Source organism: Prionailurus viverrinus, chromosome F1 (assembly GCF_022837055.1).
Source record: "Prionailurus viverrinus isolate Anna chromosome F1, UM_Priviv_1.0, whole genome shotgun sequence".
Classification (NCBI taxonomy): Eukaryota; Metazoa; Chordata; class Mammalia; order Carnivora; family Felidae; genus Prionailurus; species Prionailurus viverrinus.
Window position 1 is genome coordinate 8,550,976 of NC_062577.1, and position 19,945 is coordinate 8,570,920.

Here is a 19,945-nt window from a genome sequence, read left to right on the forward strand (position 1 = left end):
GACAGGGATTAGCTCGGGAGGAAGAATCCACCTGCTTTTAAGGCAGAGCCTTCGGGGAGCAGACCATTGGGCCCATCGGATGACACAGCCCTGTCCAAGCTGCATCCCAGAGCAAGGAGAGGGACAAATGGGGGACCGAGGGGGCGGTGAAAACAAGCACTTTGCTAGGGTCCGAAACCCCCGAGTCCCGTCTCGCAAAGACCAAATGGTTCTTAGAATTTAGTGAACCCGCCCCCATCATCCCTGTTCCCCACACCCACCCCTGCTCTTGCTTCAGCAGGGTATTTTTAGAGGGTCAGCAGAGTTCTTTGAAGAAGCCAGCCCGTTTCAGCTGGGCCTGCTGCGCTTGGAAAAGCAATCTTCTTGCTGAAGACCAGTGTTTCGGCTTGCCCGAAAGCTACGTGGCTCCAGGGTGGGCCTGGAAGCTGCAAAAGGGCAGGGCGAGGAAGCGAGAATCCGAGAGAGAGGGAGAGCTCCTGTCAGATTACTCTTTCTCTCATTTTTCGTCACCTAAGCAGCCTACAGTTTCAAGGGCAGTGGAGGGCTGTACGTTTACAGAGAATGAGACACCCATCTGGGCGGCGGTGTTGACATCCTCACCTTTCAAAGTCTCCCTGCGACCTCAGCGAGACATAACGTGGCCCGTGTGCCCCTTGCATTCTCTTAAGAGCCTGGGTGATCGATGAGATCTATCTACTTGCTGTCCCGTCCCGGTCAGTGGACCATTTCACCCACATAGTGTGCGTTTTAGGCTTCCTCTTTCTTTTCTTTTTTTTTTTTTTTAATTTTTTTTTCAACATTTATTTATTTTTTGGGGGACAGAGAGAGACAGAGCATGAACGGGGGAGGGGCAGAGAGAGAGGGAGACACAGAATGGGAAACAGGCTCCAGGCTCTGAGCCATCAGCCCAGAGCCCGACGCGGGGCTCGAACTCACGGACCGCGAGATCGTGACCTGGCTGAAGTCGGACGCTTAACCGACTGCGCCACCCAGGCGCCCCAGGCTTCCTCTTTCTGATATTTACATGGTACCTGAAATCCCTCCTTCCTCAGAAAGCCTTCCGTGCTTAACGAAGGAGAGTTGGGATCCCACACATTCAAACTCTACAATTCTGTTTTCACGTGTGACCTCACCGAAACTGCTTCATGTCTTTGCTGACAGCGTAAAGCGGTTCCTGGTAAATTTGCGTATGAATGCTAGGTTTGCTCATAACTGGCGTTTTCCCTGCGTCTCCAGAATTACTGTGCTGTGTCTCAGATTTCTGTTTGCCAGAGGGCATGCAAATGGGGAGGCAGACAAGAAGACCATCAAGCAAATCCATGTATAAACTATAACGTGCAAAAACATGGCCATGGCCGCTTTGTCACTTGCAAAGAGATGTCAAGGATTTTTTATCTCACTTGACCTTTGCAAAGACTACTATCCACATCTTTTTTTTTTTTTTTAATTTTTTTTTTCACCGTTTATTTATTTTTGGGACAGAGAGAGACAGAGCACGAACGGGGGAGGGGCAGAGAGAGAGGGAGACACAGAATCAGAAACAGCCTCCAGGCTCTGAGCCATCAGCCCAGAGCCTGACGCGGGGCTCGAACTCCCGGACCGCGAGATCGTGACCTGGCTGAAGTCGGACGCTTAACCGACTGCGCCACCCAGGCGCCCCACTATCCACATCTTAACTGGGACATTGAGGCTCAGATAGATACAGTAGGGCATTGGTATGGGGCACTCTTCTATTCAAGATCTATGCCTACCCTGAACTATACAGCATAACCTGCTGGGGGGGGGGGTGTATATCGTCCATGCACACGCCCAGCAGTTCAGCGAAGGACAGAGGTCTAGAACATGGCAAGGGGCAGGAGCCTGTTGGGTGAATAGGGCAGCCCCATAATCCCAAGCCCCACCCTACCCAATGGGCATATTCACCCCAAAGGCAGAGCTGGAGGGAATGTGACCGTCTTCCCAGGGCAGTGCAGGTGAGTCTTCAGTCAAAGACAGCTGGGAGCCCTGGTTTCTGGAGAAGGTCGGGTCCTCATCAGGCACCAAGTTCAGATGGGGTCTGACTTGTCAATTTGCAGCTGACGCCTCAATGACATTTGTGGGCTGGCGGCTGCCTCCACGACTGAGGCTGTGCAGGTGGTTGAGGGTGGGTTCCGACTCCTCAGGCCTGGAGCGCTCCGGCTGCCCAAGGCCTGCTGAGGGGTGCCTACTGCTCATGTCCACGTAGTTCAGGGGAACCGGGGATAGGGCACAGGGCAAGGTTCAAGGGAGGCCAGGTCACAGGAGCTGTCTTTCGGAGGAACACGCCGTCTAAGTGCAAGCCATAACCTACCCAATAGTGAACATTTTCCCTGAAGGCAATTCCCTGGAGGAATCTCAACTGCAACGCAGGGTGGGGGGCGGGTGCTGGGAGGGCTGGTCTGAGTGTCCCGTGACTCAGGGCTGCCCTAGTGCTGGAGAAGCCCCAGGTTCCGCCATGTATCAAGTCCAAAGGCAGCTGCCGCCTCAAAGAGATCTGTGCGGTGGAGAGCCTCCTTCCCCTCGGATCCTCTGCAGGAGGTTCGGGACCAGCCTAAACTCCACAGGCCTGGACGGCCCTGGCAGCCCTGGGCAGACAAGGGGGTGCCTGCTGTGCAGGTGCGAGCTGACACTCAGGTCAGGGGAGCCAGGGACCCAGAAGATAGCAGCTCTTGGGAGAGGCGGGGTCGCAGGAGTGGGCTACTGGGGGCATCTGGCATCCATCACACTCCAAGCCCCAAGTGACACCAATGCACGTATTGTCCCTTCAGGGAAAGCTGGAGGAGTCTACACTGCTTGGCAGGCTGCAGGGACATCTTTTGCAAACAGACACCTGGGAGCCCTGAGGACTGGTAAGCTGGGGGTCCCGGCACACAACCAGTCCCAATGGTGACCGTCACCCCGTTTAAAGCTGCCGCCTCAGAATGACTTTTGGGGCCAGGTGTCCTTCTCCCAAGAAACTCAGCAGGTGATCGTGCACCAGCAGGAGCTGCATAGACCTGGAGAGCCCCGCTGAACTCCGGGGCGGGGGGGCAGGGGGGGGGAGGACCACCATTGTGCGCATGCGCTAGGGCCCCTCGCGCATGCCCCCTCCCCTCTTGGCGAAGCTGGAAACCCAGGAGAGAGCAAGTGTCTGGAAAGGTTAGGTCAAAGGTGTAAGCTCTTGGTGGCGGGGGGCGGGGGGGGGGGGACCAAAACCTCTCTCGAAATCCAATTCCTTGGACACTGAAGTCCAAAGCCTTGTTTGGGCGGCTTAATCTGTTCCAAATTTAACCTCATTAGGTCCTGGATACACATTCATAATGACAATGCTGTGAGCTGTGTTAAGATCGATTAAAAACCAACTTGAAAGTTGGGGCTGCATGGGGGCCACTCTTTTTTGTGACCTTTCGGAAGGGAAAAAGACCTGCCGGCCACTTCCAGAACCAGCCCCGGAAGATGAGGTGACAATGTCAGAAAGCGAGTGATTGTATTTTCAGAAACAGTATGAGAATCCGGGGGCAAAGTAGATAATTCGACCTCCATTTTATTGAGCCATGAAGTCAAGTACGTTTCAAGAAGGAGGAATCCAGTTTGGGCAGTTCTAAGGGATGCCAACCGTGTCTCCCACAGGGCAGCCCCCACCTTTGGACAGGCATTTTATTTTATTTAAAAAAAATTTTTTTTAAAGTTTTTAAATTTATTTTTTGAAGGAGAGAGACAGAGCATGAGCGAGGGAGGAGCAGAGAGAGAGAGGGAGACACAGAATTCGAAGCAGGCTCCAGGCTCCGTGCTGCCTGCACAGAGCCCGACACGGGGCTCGAACTCACAAACCGTGAGATCATGACCTGTGCCGAAGTCGGACGCTCAACCGACTGAGCCACCCAGGCGCCCCTGGACAGGCATTTTAACCCTCCAAGAGCGTCCACGATGACTTCTAAAATAACTGGTTAAGATCTTTACAGTCTCTCGCCTTCACAGGTGGTGCATTTTTCTTTCTGCGGAAAGCACTTCTGAAGTGGTAAAGAAAATGCAACAGAGTAAAAGTTAATAAAATTATGAAAATTGCTTTCAATTCTCTCACTTTGCATAACTATTTCTATTTCTCATATTATCCTCTTGACACACATAGCTATTTAATTGCAATCAATTTGGATGTTAGTTTGAAGTGTAGCATATTTATTTAATTTTATGCTGTGCAATCATCCATATATATATATATATATATATATATATTTTTTTTTTTTTTTTTCCCAAGCAGGCTCCGCACTCAGCCTGGAGCCTGATGCGGGCCTCAACCCCATGACCGGAGCTGAAATCAAGCGTTGGATGCTTAACTGGCTGAACCACTCAGGAGCCCCGTCCCTTTATTTTTATAGACTTTCTACTATGACTTTCGTTTCTGTGTACTATTTCATCGTGTTCATGTTCTTGTCCATCTTGTTGCCCAAAGTTATTAAATCATCATCAGACTGTTGGACCTACTTAGCTTTTCAAAAGATAGTTTTGAGTGCGTAAGATATACCTGGGACTGCGCCGGGTTGACCTTTTTATGCGGCATCGAACGGTTTTGGGCCTACGTATGTAGTTTTCTTCTCTTGGTTTCTTCAGGGTAACTTCCTTGGAGTGTGAGTTTCTTGTTGATCCTTGCTTTGCATTGACAGTGCAAAGTGATTGGGCCAAGTTAGCTTGGGACAGGCCATAAATAAGTATACTAGTTTTGCCGTGTGCCCATTAGCATTAAGAATAATCATTTTTTACTCTTTTTTCCAAAGGTATCATTTCATTTCCCACAAAAGTCCAAAATGGCCGGAAAAAAACAGAACTGATTGCCCTTCAGTCGCCTGGTCTGAGGCCATGCATACATCATGGCAGGGAGATCTTAATCAGGTATCTCTGCTTTTATTTTCTTCACTGTGGTCTGTGTCTTCTTTTTATCCCCCTCGAGGGGAAATGCTCACACGTTGACTTAGATTCCTATCAACCCTTTGCTTTGACACCTCCGACAATTTCCTTGAAGGCAGGCCGTATAAAGGGAAGGGTGGGCTGGTGGTAGGTTTGAGGACGGGTGGTGTGAACTTGCACAGTGACTCAAAACAGACCAGCACCAAGCTAGGGAGGAACCAGGTCTGGCACCTTGGGGTGCAGACTTCCTCCACGGCCCTCCCACTCAGGGTGCCGCCTGCACCTGAGGGGTCTTAGGGCAGACTTCTAGACGTTGCTGAGCATAGAAAAGGCTTTTGGAATCTTGTTTGGGTCCGGAAATTCTCACCTCTATACAGAAGCTGCTCAATATTAAAGAAAAAATTAATCTTCTCTCGGGATTCTTTTATTACATTTATTCCCCAATGTGTTTTAAAAAGGTTCTGATGCAAGTTTCCTTTTCTCCATAAGAAAGAATGGACAATTAAAGAGAGCCAGGCCACTCTCCTCCTGGCAAGGCGGTGGTGAGCTCTCCTGAAGAAAAATGTAGGGATGACTTCAGAGCTTTTGCAGATAACCCTGAGAAATCAGGAAGATAAGCAAGGTATTGACAGAGATCACATTAAAAACCATTTCTTAAAGGGATTCTGAATATTTTGAAATGGATGCGGGGATCACTTCCTACAGGGAAAAAATATAAGAAATGAACATCATTCTATTTTTTGAAACAGGGCAATTCATTTGCAAGTTTAAGGAAAGCTGGGGTACAGCATGTGCCATTCCTGCCTGGCATTTAGGAAAATGTGCTCTGTGTGATCTCGAGGGAGGAGAGTGTATAATATTTGACTGGATGCTATTGTCAGATGTCCCAGACTCGTTGGTATAAACAGTATCCTTTGTCAGCCTGGGGAATGATCTCTGGTTGAGGCAGAGGACTTTGTCCTTGACCTTGGCTTTGCCTCGCTCAGCAATTTTATTTATGCTTCAACTGAAGAAAGAAACATTTTATAATCCAGCAGATGAGACAAAGCTCAGGAGAACCTAGTAACAGTGATGGCAGGACAGAGATTTGAAAATAATTTCAGTGGCCCGGAATAGCAGGCTGAAACTAACATGAGGAAGTTAGAACTTTGCAGATTTAAAAAAAAGCAACTGTCCAAATATAGAATGAGGGCTGTTTCTGGGAAAAGATCTGGGAGTCATCCGATAGAGCAGCCGAATCGATGGGGACAATTCAGAGGTGCACGTGTCTGGGTGCAGTGAGGGCACGAACCTGCGGCTGCCCCTCTGCCTGGCCCGGCCCAGCCCGGCTGCGGCTGCACAGCCGCCGTCGCCATCGGGGAAGTCGTGCGGAGCCAGCGGGCCTGGGCAGAGCAGGCACCCAGGGGGTTAGCAGGCTCCCGAGGACATGAGAGTTACTTGTAGACAGAGCTCCAGGTAGCATCATGGGCCAGACCCATTCCTTATATCTGTGCTCCCACTGCCCCCTCTCCACCAAACCCTCCTCCACCCTCTGGGTCCTCAGCAGCTCTGCTCCCTCAGGGGCCCTCCCGCCCCCCCCCCCCCCCCCTCCCCGAGCGCGCGATTGGGACCGTCAGTCACCGCCCTCTGCTCTGCAGGTCAGCATCTGAACAACAGATCCATTTGTTTCTGGGCAGTTTTTGTGTCGCGGCGTGACTTTGCCAAGGACGCTGGGCTGTGGCCTCCGACTGCAGGGTTCAGACCCTGGTTCTCTTCCTTTCCGGGTGTGTCACTTCAGGCATGTTTGGTAACCTCTCCCGACCCCACCCCCTCCTGCATAAAATGGGGGGGGGGCAGCCATCGTACTCCTCACAGGGAAGGTGTGAGCGGTAAGTGGCTGGCTCCCTGCAAAGAGCTTAGAAGCAGCCCTGCCTGCCTTCTTGGTGGCTGCTCTCTGTTCCTGTTCGTTGTCACCACGCCAGAATGTATAAAAGCAGGAACTCTGTTCGCTTTCAGTCCTGCGACGCTTTGAAAACTGGCTGAGGGAATCGGTTTAATGGGTGGACGTTTCCAGCAGCCAGATGTCATCTTGTTGTACGTGGGAACTTGCCCCGAATCCGAGCTCTTCAGGAGCAGAAAGGCTGTCACGGGAGGTGGTGCCCCCCCCCCCCCCAGGCGCCGGAGATCCCGCAGGAAGGACTCCTGGCCCTTGGTTTGGGGGCGGGGCACAGAGCGTCTCTGCTTGGGGGGCGGGGATGGCAGATCTTCAAGGTCCTCAGCAGCCACTGAGTCGGGAAGCGGCCTGATGAAGGCACAAGGGTCATCGCAGGGCAAGACGAGCAGCTGAGGACCGACGGACTCCCCCAAGTTGGGCGCCGGGTGGGACTCCTTCGGGTGTAAATAACAGAAGCCGAAGCTCTGGTGCTTGAGCTCCCTGGGCAGCTGGAGAAGCAGACATTGCAAACGAGCGGGCGCCAACGAGGTTGGCTCCGGTGGGTCAGGAGGCGGGGAGCACCAGGTGCCTTGGGCGTAACTCTGGGTGACCCAGTTCGCTGGCTTCTGCGGTGGGAACAGGGTCGACTCTCTCTTGTGAAGCCTCACAAAAGAGGAAATCCTCCCTGATTGGGGGGTTGCTGGATGGGTCGGTTGCTGGATAACTGGACAACGTGGCAAAGTCCCCCTACCCCCCCCACCCCCACCCCCGCCCGCTGCTGGGTGCCCATCTCTCCAGGGAGCTCTAGGTTCTCTGGGGAGAACGGCCTTGCCCCGCAGGCCTGGTGACGCTGTGAATTTGCACTGGGTGCCCAGCCAGCAGCCTCTCCTTTTGCCGTTTCTTCCTCTCCCGGTCATCCTGGTTGGTGATGTGCAGGGTGTCCCTCTGTGGGCCCCCACTGAGGGCTGGCGTGAGGTGACGTGGTCCCCACTGCGACCTTCGTGGTGTTGGAACACTAATAAGAGTCTTGTAATAGTAACAGAAAGGCCGGCTACCATGTGTGAGAAGGCACCAGGGTCCAAGCGCTGTGCCTGACGCCATGTTTCTTTCAATCCTCACATCCTTGACGGGATGATTTTTCCGCTTAGGAAGCGCGTGAACCGAGCCCGGTGATCTTTAAGCACCTTCCTTCCCTTCCTTCCCTCCTCCTCTCTCCTCTTCTCTCCTTTTTTCCCTCTTTGCCCTCTCTCTTCTAGCTTAAGAGTGTCTCCTTTCTTTCCACACCTTTGCCCAGAGACACCCGAGGAAAATCTCCCTCCTTCCCTTCGTTCCTTTTCTGGTCTCCTCTGTTTTCCCTTTTACTTCGTTTTGTTCATTTTTGGACCAAAAAAAAAAAAAAAAGGATGCTTGTTATCATTAATAAGTGCACGATGATTGCTACCAATGTATCTGTGTGGAGGAAAGGAAACTTCTAGACCTGAGGTGATAATAGACAACTAGGGCAGTCAGGGTCCACATCCCGGGAAGCCATTCCAGGAAATCCACACAAGTCTTCAGATGCCTCCTTATCCACCTCTAACGAAACCGGCTTTATTCTCAAGCACCCGGAGTTCGGTGAGCAAAACCGTGCAGTGACGGGCTGTGAGCTGTGACTTGCAAGGCAGACGAACAGTTCACTAAGGAAGGCTCATGCCCTCAAGGAACTCTCAACCCAATTTTACTGGTTATTTAGAATCATGTCTTTGCTTTCATTTCTTATCTCCCGCTCACCCGCCGCCTCCTCCACTAAATGGTTTTTCTTTTTGCAAGCTCTCACTATTTCAGCTACGTTTCGGGTGGAAGTAAGCTTTTGCAGGTGGTCTGGGAACCCAGCCACCCTTTACAAAAATAATTCTGAAATGCCTTTTCGGTGAAACCCACTTGGGCACGAATAGAGCACCGTCCCTCTGCACGGGCCTGCAGGGGGTGCTTTGCGGGAGCCCAGCTCCCTGTCAGTAACCGACTTCGGCGGAAAGAACTCTGTAGCTGGCACCATCTGGTGTTTGGGGGAAAAGGAAGTGCCGCTGTCTGTGTTTTTTCCTTCCCGACCTTATCTTGCAACCGAGAAAACCCCGGGCTGGAAGTGAGACCTGGAGAGGTAGATACAGGTTTCTGGATGGGTCCCGTTACCTGCATTGACCGTTCACTGCCGTCTGTGGGTTTTGGCTTTCTGCCGTTCCTCCTGCCACGGCCCCTTCCCGGCCACCTTTCCTGGCTCCTGCCGCCTGTCTGTCTGGACACTGTCCCTCAGCACAGCGAGCCACTCTGTCCCCAGAGGCCAAGTCTGGGAACGGCTGTGGCTGTGGCGGGATCAGGGAGCGGGGCCGCCGGCCTTCTGTTCCTGGTTCTCCACGGAAGCCAGGCGAGGGCCTGAAGGGCTCGGCGGCCCCTGGCCCCTGGTCATTCGTGCACACAAGGTGCGAAGCTTGCACAGAGGAAGGGAGGGAAGTGAGGAGGTGAGTTCGAGATGCTTCTGTTTTTGGAAGACTCAGGAGAAGAGCAGCCTTCAGACCTGGATCCTTCAGGCCGATGCCGCTGGGTGAGGATTCCCGGCATTCTTGTTCAAAAGAAGAAAACACGCAGTCAGGGGGGGTCCATTTTAGGCAAAAATTAGTCACGAAAAGTAGGCTGGGTCCGCGAGGCCAGAGCCCGACTGACATTGGGCAGGGGGCCGCGGGGCGGTGGGGCAGCTGGAGAGACTCTTCCTCTCTTCCGTTGCCTCTCAGCTTTGAGTTTTCGGGTGACGCCGTTGATGGGGCCAAGGATATAGGGGGGCCAGTGAGACGGTAGCAAGATGACCGTAGACGTGTGGGTCTCTGGGTGGAAGGAGCCTCGGGTACACAAGGGAGGTGGCTGGTGACGGGCTGGTCACTTCGAGGCAGCCAACAGGGAGGCATCTGGTTTTCGAAAACTGCCTCTGTGGTTGATAAGCCTGCGGTCCCTTATGTGATCACCGGCATCTAGCTCCAGCCTCTGAGACGCGTGATTCAGCCGGAAAGTTGCTTATTCAGCCAGTGGTTTACTAAATACCGTTCTCTTGGCTAACGGATTATCGAGGCCGCGTAAGAGGAAAGTGTAGCAAGGAAGAAGACAGGGTCTCTTCCTGGAGAAGCCCGCGCTCCTAACGAGAAAATACCCGTATGTAGGAATCGGCGAAGGCAAGGTCGGGGGCGATAAATAACGCGGTACGATACCAGGTACGCGGACCCGAACGGTAGGCCAACAAGGAAGGTCAAGGCGCCACGGGCTGGGGAGGCCCGGGGACAGCTGCGTGAAGGAGCAGAGGTTTGACTCGGTTTCAGAAGAGAGGGGGGACGTCAGGTTTGCAGAGAGGAGGGAAGGTTCTTCAGGTGGAAAAAGGAGGCACAGGGAAGGGACCTGTTCAACAGGCGGCGGGAAGAGTGTCACCTGGATGGGGAGCGGGGCCGTTAGACAGGAACAGGAAGGCCGGAGTGAGAACACCCAATCCCGCCACCAGTATAAGCGGAGTCTGGATTCTCAGGGCAGTGGGGAGCCACTGACGATGGTTGGCGTGGAGGAATGACATGGCGGGAATCAAGTCACGTTCGATTTTGGGACAGACTCAAGGATTTTTTAAGTTGGAGGAATCCTTAGCAAAGCGTCAAGCCCCTCAGTTTGAAGGTGAAGAAACTGAGGCCCAGAGAGGCAAGAAGGTTGTTCAGCGGATCCTCGGGCCAGTCAGGCCTCTGATCCCACCCAGTGTCCAGGGGCCCTGCCTTCAGTGCTTCGGGGTCCTGTGCTCTCTGGAACACTGCACTTGTCACCTTTTGGGGAACCAGCCTCGGCCTGTGCCCCTTCCCGGCCACAGTCCCCCCTTGCCTGTCTGGGATTCGGATATCCTCGGAAAAGAACCTTCTTCCTGGCGCTGAGGAGCCCAAACAACGATTATATCTGGAATGACTGGGGAGCTGGAGATATGGCTACTGATGACTGATCTATCGTACAGCTTGGACATTTGTGTTTGCATCGAATATTTATTGAGCACCTACTAGTCAATAAACACTGCGCAATGTGCTGAGAAGGGCTGGTTTGTTAGGCCCGTGGAAAGCAAGCAAGCTTAGGAGGGAGATGAAAAACAGGGGTGGGGCGTGGAGGAGCACGGGGGTGGGCAGGGAGGCCAGGAGCCAGTGGGGAAGAACCTTCTAGGCAGAAGAAAGTCCAAATATTTTTGAGACAGAGAGAGACAGAGCATGAACGGGGGAGGGTCAGAGAGAGGGAGACACAGAATCCGAAACAGGCTCCAGGCTCTGAGCTGTCAGCCCAGAGTCGGACGCGGGGCTCGAACCCACGGACCGTGAGATCGTGCCCTGAGCCGAAGTCGGCCGCTTAACCGACTGAGCCACCCAGGCGCCCCAAGCCCGGGGTTTAAATGCTGCGCAGCAGGGAGCCGTTCTTTATTCGGTAAGAACGTTCAGGACACGCGCTCTGTGCCAGATGTGGATCTGAGCCCCGTGTCAGCGTTTCCAGCACCTCTTAGAAGACACTACGATCATCCCCTTTTTGCAGATGAGGGAACCAAGGCCCAGGGAAGTTAAGTCACCCGCTCAGGGTCGCCCGGGTAGCGATGGGATGGTGAGGACTGAGACCACACAGTCCAGCGTCTGCGGTCACGATCGATCGTAGCCACGGTGCTCTGTGGCCTCCTCTGAGGGTTTTAGGGAGAGAAGCAGAGAAGCGACACGGGGTGGGGGAGAAGTTTTAGAAACGCAGTGAGGGAGGAGCTGGGCAGGGCGGAGATGGGCTGTGCCGGAGCTGTGTTTGGGAACCTTGGGAGTTCAGGAACCAGCCAGCCCACAGGTGCCACCCCTGAGCCCGGGGGTGGCAGCCACTGCCAGCGTGGGGCTGACGACAGTCTCGGGACAGTTCCCTCTTCAGGTGCTGGAAGGGATGCCCGTTTGTGGGCGTCGTGGGGAGGGACACCCACCCCCCTCCCTCGTGGGTTCGTGGGCGGGTCTCATGATTAAACGGACGCAAGAGACGCTTTTTAATTGATTCCAATTAATTCCATACATACGGGAGCCCCAAAGACTGGGGAAGCTCCAAGACACCAGGCAATGGAGGCTGGGAGCTAAGGAGAAGGGGAAGGGGTCTGGGGCTGGGGGGAGGAAGCAGTTCATGGGAGAGCAAATGTCTGGGAAACAGATGTTGGTCGCGTGGCTCAGTCTGATATAAAAAAGTCATCTCTGGTAGGAACTGTCCTCCTGGCACAAGCCCTTGATCTACGTTTTTTAGGCAGTCAAGGGAAGGGTGAAACACAACACAACACAACCTTTCCTGAGTCAGCTGGGTCCCGATTGCCTTCCGCTCACAACAATCCACGTGTCAGAGTGGCAGACTGTGGGGTGGCATCCCCTGCCACCCCCCCCCCACCCCCCCCCACCGTTTGGCGACAGAGGAGAAAACGGAGAAAGGACGGTGAAGGTCGCCTCCCCGAAGGCTCCTGTGGAAAGCGCTGTTGGGAGCCAGGTGGACAGAAAGCAGGGGTGGGGGGCGGAGAGGAGGGAAGGCAGGTCTGCACACCCTCCAGGGGGCAAACTGTGGACTTGGGGGGGGAGGGGCTCAGAGGCCCAGTTGCCTCTCCAGGCAGGCCGGGGAAGAGGGGCCCTTAGGAGACATCCCCGCAGTGGGGGAGCCGGGGGGGGGGCCCTCGAGTGGCTGCAGAGGTGTGACGGGAGGAAGCAGGCCCTGCTCTGCCAGGCTCAGCTCTCGGGAGGGTAGCCGGCCCGCAGGGGGCCCGTAGGGAGCCAGCAGGGAGCCAGCAGGAGCCCCTCCAACCTGGCGGACAGGCTGGCCTCCCAGGCTTCTCTTGTTGCCGTGGGAAGCGGGGGTAAGAGGAAGGGCTGGGTGGATGGGATCCAGGAGGGTGGTGCTGGGCTATAACTTTAGCCCAACGCCCCTAACACCTGACGCAGCATGTAATGATGCTCAGCCAGCCCCGTGGAAGGCCTGCCTGCATGCACGCATGAACGAATGCATGCGTGCATGCATGAATGAATGCCTGCCTGCATGCATGCATGCATGCATGAATGCCTGCCTGCATGCACGCATGAATTATTGCCTGCCTGCATGCATGTATGAATGAATGCCTGCCTGCCTGCATGCATGCATGCATGAATGCCTGCCTGCATGCACGCATGAATTATTGCCTGCCTGCAAGCATGAATGCCTTCCTGAATGAATGAATGCCTGCAACACCCATCAGGAAGTGGCACAAAGCCACTTATAGCTGGGGGTATAGAAGACGGAGGAACAGACAGAAACGAGGGGTCAAAGGTATCTATACAGCTTTGCATTTTGGAAACCCAGACAGAGGAGGAGCTGGGTGGGCTTCACCCCTGCTCTGAAGGAGGGTCGTTGCTTCGGTGACAGGCCACTTCCCTCAAAGTTTGGGAGCCTCTGGGATACCACTCTTCCTTTTAAAGCCGAGAGAAGTGACCTGTTAGGCAGGTTAAGAGCTCATCTCACAAGAAAACCCAGCTGAGCCACCCTGCTGCTGTGGGGGGCGGGGTTGGGGTAGGAGGTTGTCCTTGCCCTCCCCCCCTTCCCCCAGGCTGACTCATCCCCTCTGCAACAGACAGATTGTGTCTCGCGTGGGAGCTGCTATGCAGAGCTCAAAGCTGTTCCCCTGATTGTTGCAGAAATTCCAACCTGCTGAAGGGAACAGTTGATCTAAATATGTTCTTTTGATGATACTTTGTTTTTATTAGCATGTTATTAATGCGTTCCTAAGAGGAAACAGCAGGTCCCACTGTCTTCAGAAAATCATTTGCTTTTCTCCCTGGGGACTCTGGCGTATGGGCTCTGAATTCTAAACCCTGCAGTGTCAGGTTGGGTCTGTGTGCCTGGCATAAATCCCGGGCTAAAATCCCATTGTCAGGCTGCCGCCTGGGGATCAGGATCTCTGGACGTGCTCCCCCCCGGCGGCAGATGGCATCACCAGGGGATCTGATGACTTAGCAAGACCCTGAAGAGGCATTACGGGCTCGTTATTGTCAGGCTATGTCCGAACAGCTGACAGCTGTCAAGGCTCCAGGGCAACAAGGAGCAGAGAGCGTGTGGGTTCTATTTCCAGGTGCCCACACGGAAAGCTCACCTCCCCGGGAGGAGACCTGGCCGGCAGGGGTCCTCAATGCCTGTGTGTGCACCCCCTCACCCTGGAGGAGTGTTTTTGGTTCCGTTCCCTGGGAGATGTGGTGAGAGTGAGGTTTCTAACCAATCCTCGCATGCAAAGCTCTGGTAGTGGCCGCTGATAAAACGTGATGTTCAGGTCAATTTTTATTGTGTGAACACGAACGGGAGAGGACACCGACGGCAAGATCCCTGCTGGATATTATCAGGTGTCAGGGTGCTCAGAGCACCCCGCTGGCTTGTTGATGTAGTGCAATGTCACGGCTGTTTTCTGAGTGCCTGCTGGAGGGCTGGGGGGGAGGGTGCAGAAAAATGAAAGGTATTCTCAGTGTCAAGGCGCTCACAGCCTGGCCAACGGTTCCCCAAGAACTTGATACAAGGGCCAAGAGCTCAGCTTCCACATGTATAGGATGAAGGTAATAAAAGCCTAAGGGAGACCTTGGGGGATATGAGAACTCCCGCACGCCAATAAAGCATTTTATGTGCATTATCTGGCATACGGTAGAGTGGATTTAGAGGCGGGAGGCTCCGTCTGCTAGGATATCATCTGTGTTGGACGTGTGTTTGTGCGGGGCTGACCTTGTCTTTGAAAGGGAGGTGGAGAGGGGCGCCTGGGTGGCGCACTCGGTTGAGCGTCCGACTTCAGCCAGGTCACGATCTCGCGGTCCGTGAGTTCGAGCCCTGCGTCAGGCTCTGGGCTGATGGTTCGGAGCCTGGAGCCTGTTTCCGATTCTGTGTCTCCCTCTCTCTCTGCCCCTCCCCTGTTCATGCTCTGTCTCTCTCTGTCCCAAAAATAAATAAATGTTGAAAAAAAAAATTAAAAAAAAAAAAAAAAGAAAGGGAGGTGGAGAAAGGAAGCGCCCTCTTGGAGGCACTTACCTTCATCTCTGACTCCTTGGTCTGAGCACCCAGTAAGTGTTAAATTAATACGTATTGCATTGAATGTTGTTTCCCTTTCTATTGCCCCCACCGGCTCTTGGCCCGGTCGTCCAGCCCTTGACGCCAGGGCCAGGCTGCTTGGGCTACATCTGCTTCGCCACTTCCTGGCGGGTAGCCTCCCTAGGCCATCTCTCCACCTCAGTTTGCCATTTGTTAAATACGAACAGTACCGCACAGGGGTGTTACGGGGATTGGGTGAGTCAGTGTAGGCAAAATGCTTGGAATGGTGCCTTACACATCCTAAGTTCTGCATAACTTTTAGGCATTATTATTACCATTTTCACCTTTGAAATACAGATCCATGGGACTCTGGTGGATCACGAAAACGGAGAGTCCCGATTTGGAAGGAGGACCCTTGGATCTAATCCTACATTGCCGTATCCTAATGCTCAGGGCCTGGCACGTAATAGGTGCTCAGTGAACGCTTGTTATTTTGAACCGTGTAGAGTGGGTTTGCCAGGGCAGGGTGGGGCAGGCAGGACAGGCCTGGGGCCCTGCAGGCAATTGCCTGACTTCAGGAAGGTGAGGGTCTCTGGGGTTGGGACGCAGGCATAGCTGGGATCCTTGAACAACAGGCTAGGGGACCGGCTAGATGTGGGAGGCAAGGAGGGGGAAGACTTGAGACAGGCTGACCGGACAGCTCCATCCGTGGATGGTGGCATCTGAGTTTGGGTCTGTGTTCGGCTTTTTGCTTTGGATAGGATCGGGCATCGAACCCTACAGCCTACCGGGAAACACTCTTCAGTTTCTTTTCGAGGGCGCGTAAATCTATTTTTCCATATCAGCGAATCTTAGGTAGCAGATGCCTGTGTCGAAGGAAGCAACCCTCTTCTCTTGTGAGAGGGAGCATCCTCCTCTTTCCTTCCGCAAAGTGGTCGTGATAGGTAGTGTGGATTCTTAGGGCCACGGTTTAACGAGAATCGAGGGGAGTGGACTCAGGAAGGTTAAAATTAGGGAAGTAACGTAGCTGTCCAGGGAAACCGTCGCCTACTTGCAGTTGGGACAAGCGTGATTGACAGTGAACTTGAATGTAGGTGAGCTACCTGGAGTGCCACTGTGTGGCCAACTGTAGACCCGTTCACCGCCTTCCTCCTCCTTTTTATTGACTGCCGCAGCACTTGACCATGGATGCCGACTAACGTGTTCGTTTGCTTAAACGTATCAACTGAACAACATTTTGATTTTACAGGATGATTAAGACATTTTACAAAGTTATTAAAATGGTTTGTTTATTTTAACTGTAATTTACTCTCACATTGGCTAACATAAAGGATATACAGTGTGCTCTTGGTGTTGGGGGTAGATTCCTTCCATACAACACCCAGTGCTCATCCCAACAAGTGCCCTCCTCCATGCCCATCACCCATTTCCCCCTCTCCCCCGGCCCCCCCATTAACCCTCCGTTGTTCTCTGTACTTAAGAGGCTTTTATGGTTTTCCTCCCTCCCTCTCTGTTTGTAACTACTTTTTCTCCCTTCCCTTCCCCCACGGTCTCCTGTTAAGTTTCTCAAGCCCCACATTATGAGTGAAAACGTACGATATCTGCCTTTTCTCTGACTCATTGAACTTAGCATAATACCCTCCAGTGCCAGAGCCTCCCCTACGAAGCTGTAATCATCAAGACGGTACGGTATTGACACAAAAACAGGCACATAGACCGATGGAATAGAGAACCCAGAATTGGACCCACAGATGTATGGCCAACTAATCTTTGAGAAAGCAGGAAAGAGTATCCAATGGAAAAAAGACAGCCTTCTTTAGCAAATGGCGGGGGAGAACTGGACAGCAACGTGCAGAAGAATGAAACTAGACCAGGTTCTTATACCAGACACAAACATAAACTCAAAATGGATGAAAGACCTACATGTGAGACAGGAAACTATCAAAACCCTAGAGGACAAAACAGGCAACAACCTCTTTGACCTCAGCTGCAAAAAAAAAAAAAAAAAAAAAAAGTTTTTAATGTTTATATATTTTTGAGAGCGAGAGAGACAGAGTGCGAACAGGAAAGGGGCAGAGAGAGAGAGAGTGAGACACGGAATCCGACGCAGGCTCCAGCCTCCGAGCTGTCAGCACAGAGCCTGATGCGGGGACTGAACTCATGAACCATGAGATCATGACCTGAGCGGAAGTTGGATGCTCAACTGACTGAACCACACACGCGCCCCTGCAGCATGATTTTTTTACGGACACTTTTTTTTTTTTTTTTTAATTTTTTTTTTCAACGTTTTTTATTTATTTTTGGGACAGAGAGAGACAGAGCATGAACGGGGGAGGGGCAGAGAGAGAGGGAGACACAGAATCGGAAACAGGCTCCAGGCTCCGAGCCATCAGCCCAGAGCCCGACGCGGGGCTCGAACTCACGGACCGCGAGATCGTGACCTGGCTGAAGTCGGACGCTTAACCGACTGCGCCACCCAGGCGCCCCACGGACACTTTTTTAGAGCAGTTTTAGGTTCACAGCAAAATTAAGAAGGTATAGATATTTCCTATGTGCCTCCTGCTCCCACATATGCACAGCCTCCCCCATTACCAACATCCTCCACCAGAGTGGTGAGTTTATTATATAATTGATGAATTTACACTGACATAGTTTACATTAGTATTTGGTATTGGTACATTGGTATTGGTACATTCTGTGGGTTTGGACAAATGTGGAATGACATGTATCCATCATTATAGTATCATACGGAGTATTTGTGCCGCCTTCAAAATCTTCTGTGTTCTATTGATTTGTCCTTCTTTCTCCCAGCCCTTGGAAACCATTGCACTTTGACGGTCTCTTCTCTATAGTTTTGCCTTTTCCAGAACATCATGTAATTGGAATGATACAGTATATAGCCTTTTCAGGTTGGCTTCTTTTGCTTAATAATAGCCTATAGTTCCTCTATGTCTTTTCATGGCTTGATAGCTCATTTCTTTTTATCATTGAATAACATTCCATCGTCTGGATGGACCACAGTTTGTTAATCCATTCGCCTACCGAAGGGCACTTTGGTTCTGTCCAAGTTTTATTTTATTTTTAAAGTTTATTGTTTATTTTGAGAGAGAGAGAGAGAGAGAGAGAGAGAGAGAGAGAGAGAGAGAAAACGTGTGCAGGGGAGTGGCAGAGACAGAGAGAGAGAGAGAGAGAGAGAGAGGGAGAGAGAGAATCCCAAGCAGGCTCTACACTGTCAGTGCAGAGCCCGACATCGTGAACTGTGAGATCATGACCTGGACTGAAATCAGGAGTTGGAGTCTTAACCTACTGAGCCACCCAGGTTCCCCTCATTGTTATTTTAATTTGCATTTTCCTGATGACATATGAATGGATGTTGGATTTTGTCAAATGTTTTTTCTGCGTCTATTGATATATTCATGTCATTCTTCTTTTTTAGCCTGTTGATGTGATGGGTTACATTGACTGATTTTCAACGTTATTTTATTTTATTTTATTTTTGGGACAGAGAGAGAGAGAGCATGAACGGGGGAGGGGCAGAGAGAGAGGGAGACACAGAATCGGAAGCAGGCTCCAGGCTCTGAGCCATCAGCCCAGAGCCTGACACGGGGTTCAAACTCCTGGACCGCGAGATCGTGACCTGGCTGAAGTCGGACGCTTAACCGACTGCGCCACCCAGGCGCTCCTACTGATTTTCAAATGTTGAACCAGACTTGCATACCTGGAATAAGTTCCACTGGGTCATGTTATACAATTCTTTTTATTTTATTTTATTTTATTTTATTTTATTTTATTTTATTTTAATGTTTATTTATTTTTGAGAGACAGAGTGTGGGCAGGAAAGGGGCAGAAAGAGAGGGAGACACTGAATCTGAAGCAGACTTCAAGTTCTGAGGTGTCAGCACGGAACCCGACGCGGGGCTCGAACTCACGGACCAGGAGATCATGACCTGAGCCGGAGTCAGACGCTTCACCGACTGAGCCACCCAGGCGCCCCAATATAATTCTTTTTATACATTGTTGGGTTTGCTTTGCTAGTATTTTGTTGAGGATTTTTCATTTTTGTTTATGAGAAGTATTGACTTGTAGTTTTCTTGTAATGCCTTTGTCTGGCTTCCGTATTAGGGTAAGATCAGCCTCATCAAATTAATTAGAAAGAAACACTTCTGCTTTATTTGCTAAAAGAGATTGTAGAGAGTTTACATATTTGGTAGAATTCACCAATGAACTCAATAGGCCTGGTACTTTCTATTTTAGAAGGTTATTAGTTATTGATTCAACTTATTTAATAGATATAAGCCTGTTCAGATCGTCTATTAATTCTTTTTTTTTTTTTTTTTTGTTTTTGGTTTTTTTTTTTTTTCAACATTTATTTATTTTTGGGACAGAGAGAGACAGAGCATGAACGGGGGAGGGGCAGAGAGAGAGGGAGACACAGAATCGGAAACAGGCTCCAGGCTCTGAGCCATCAGCCCAGAGCCTGACGCGGGGCTCGAACTCACGGACCGCGAGATCGTGACCTGGCTGAAGTCGGACGCCCAACCGACTGCGCCACCCAGGCGCCCCTCGTCTATTAATTCTTGTGTGAGTTGTGTGTGTGTGTGTGTGTGTGTATGTGTGTGTGTGTGAGTTTTCATAGGCGGTGCCTGTCAGGGAATTGTGTTATTAATCTAGAGTCTCAAATCTGTACACACAGAGTTGTTCGTAGGATGTGGTTTCTACTAGAAAATTGCCCTCAAATACAAAGGTATCTTGGTGTTCTTCCTCTTTGGGCTCAGCTTTTGGGAATTCCATGCAGACAATTGTTAGGGAATAAATTACTGTTCTAGAAGACCCACGAAGACCCATGGATGGTGACGGCGTGGCAGGAAGGATGGCTGGAGGAGGTATAGTGAAGGGATGAGATCGGGTTATCAAAGGAAAGAATGAAGAGGTCAAGCAAGACTGAGAGATATGTGAAGGAGGGAAAAGAAAAGTGAGAACCAACGCACGTGTAGAAATGAGGATACAGAGGCAAATGAGAGGATACAGAGGCAAATGGTATTTCACTCACAGTTTTTGGTGGGAGAG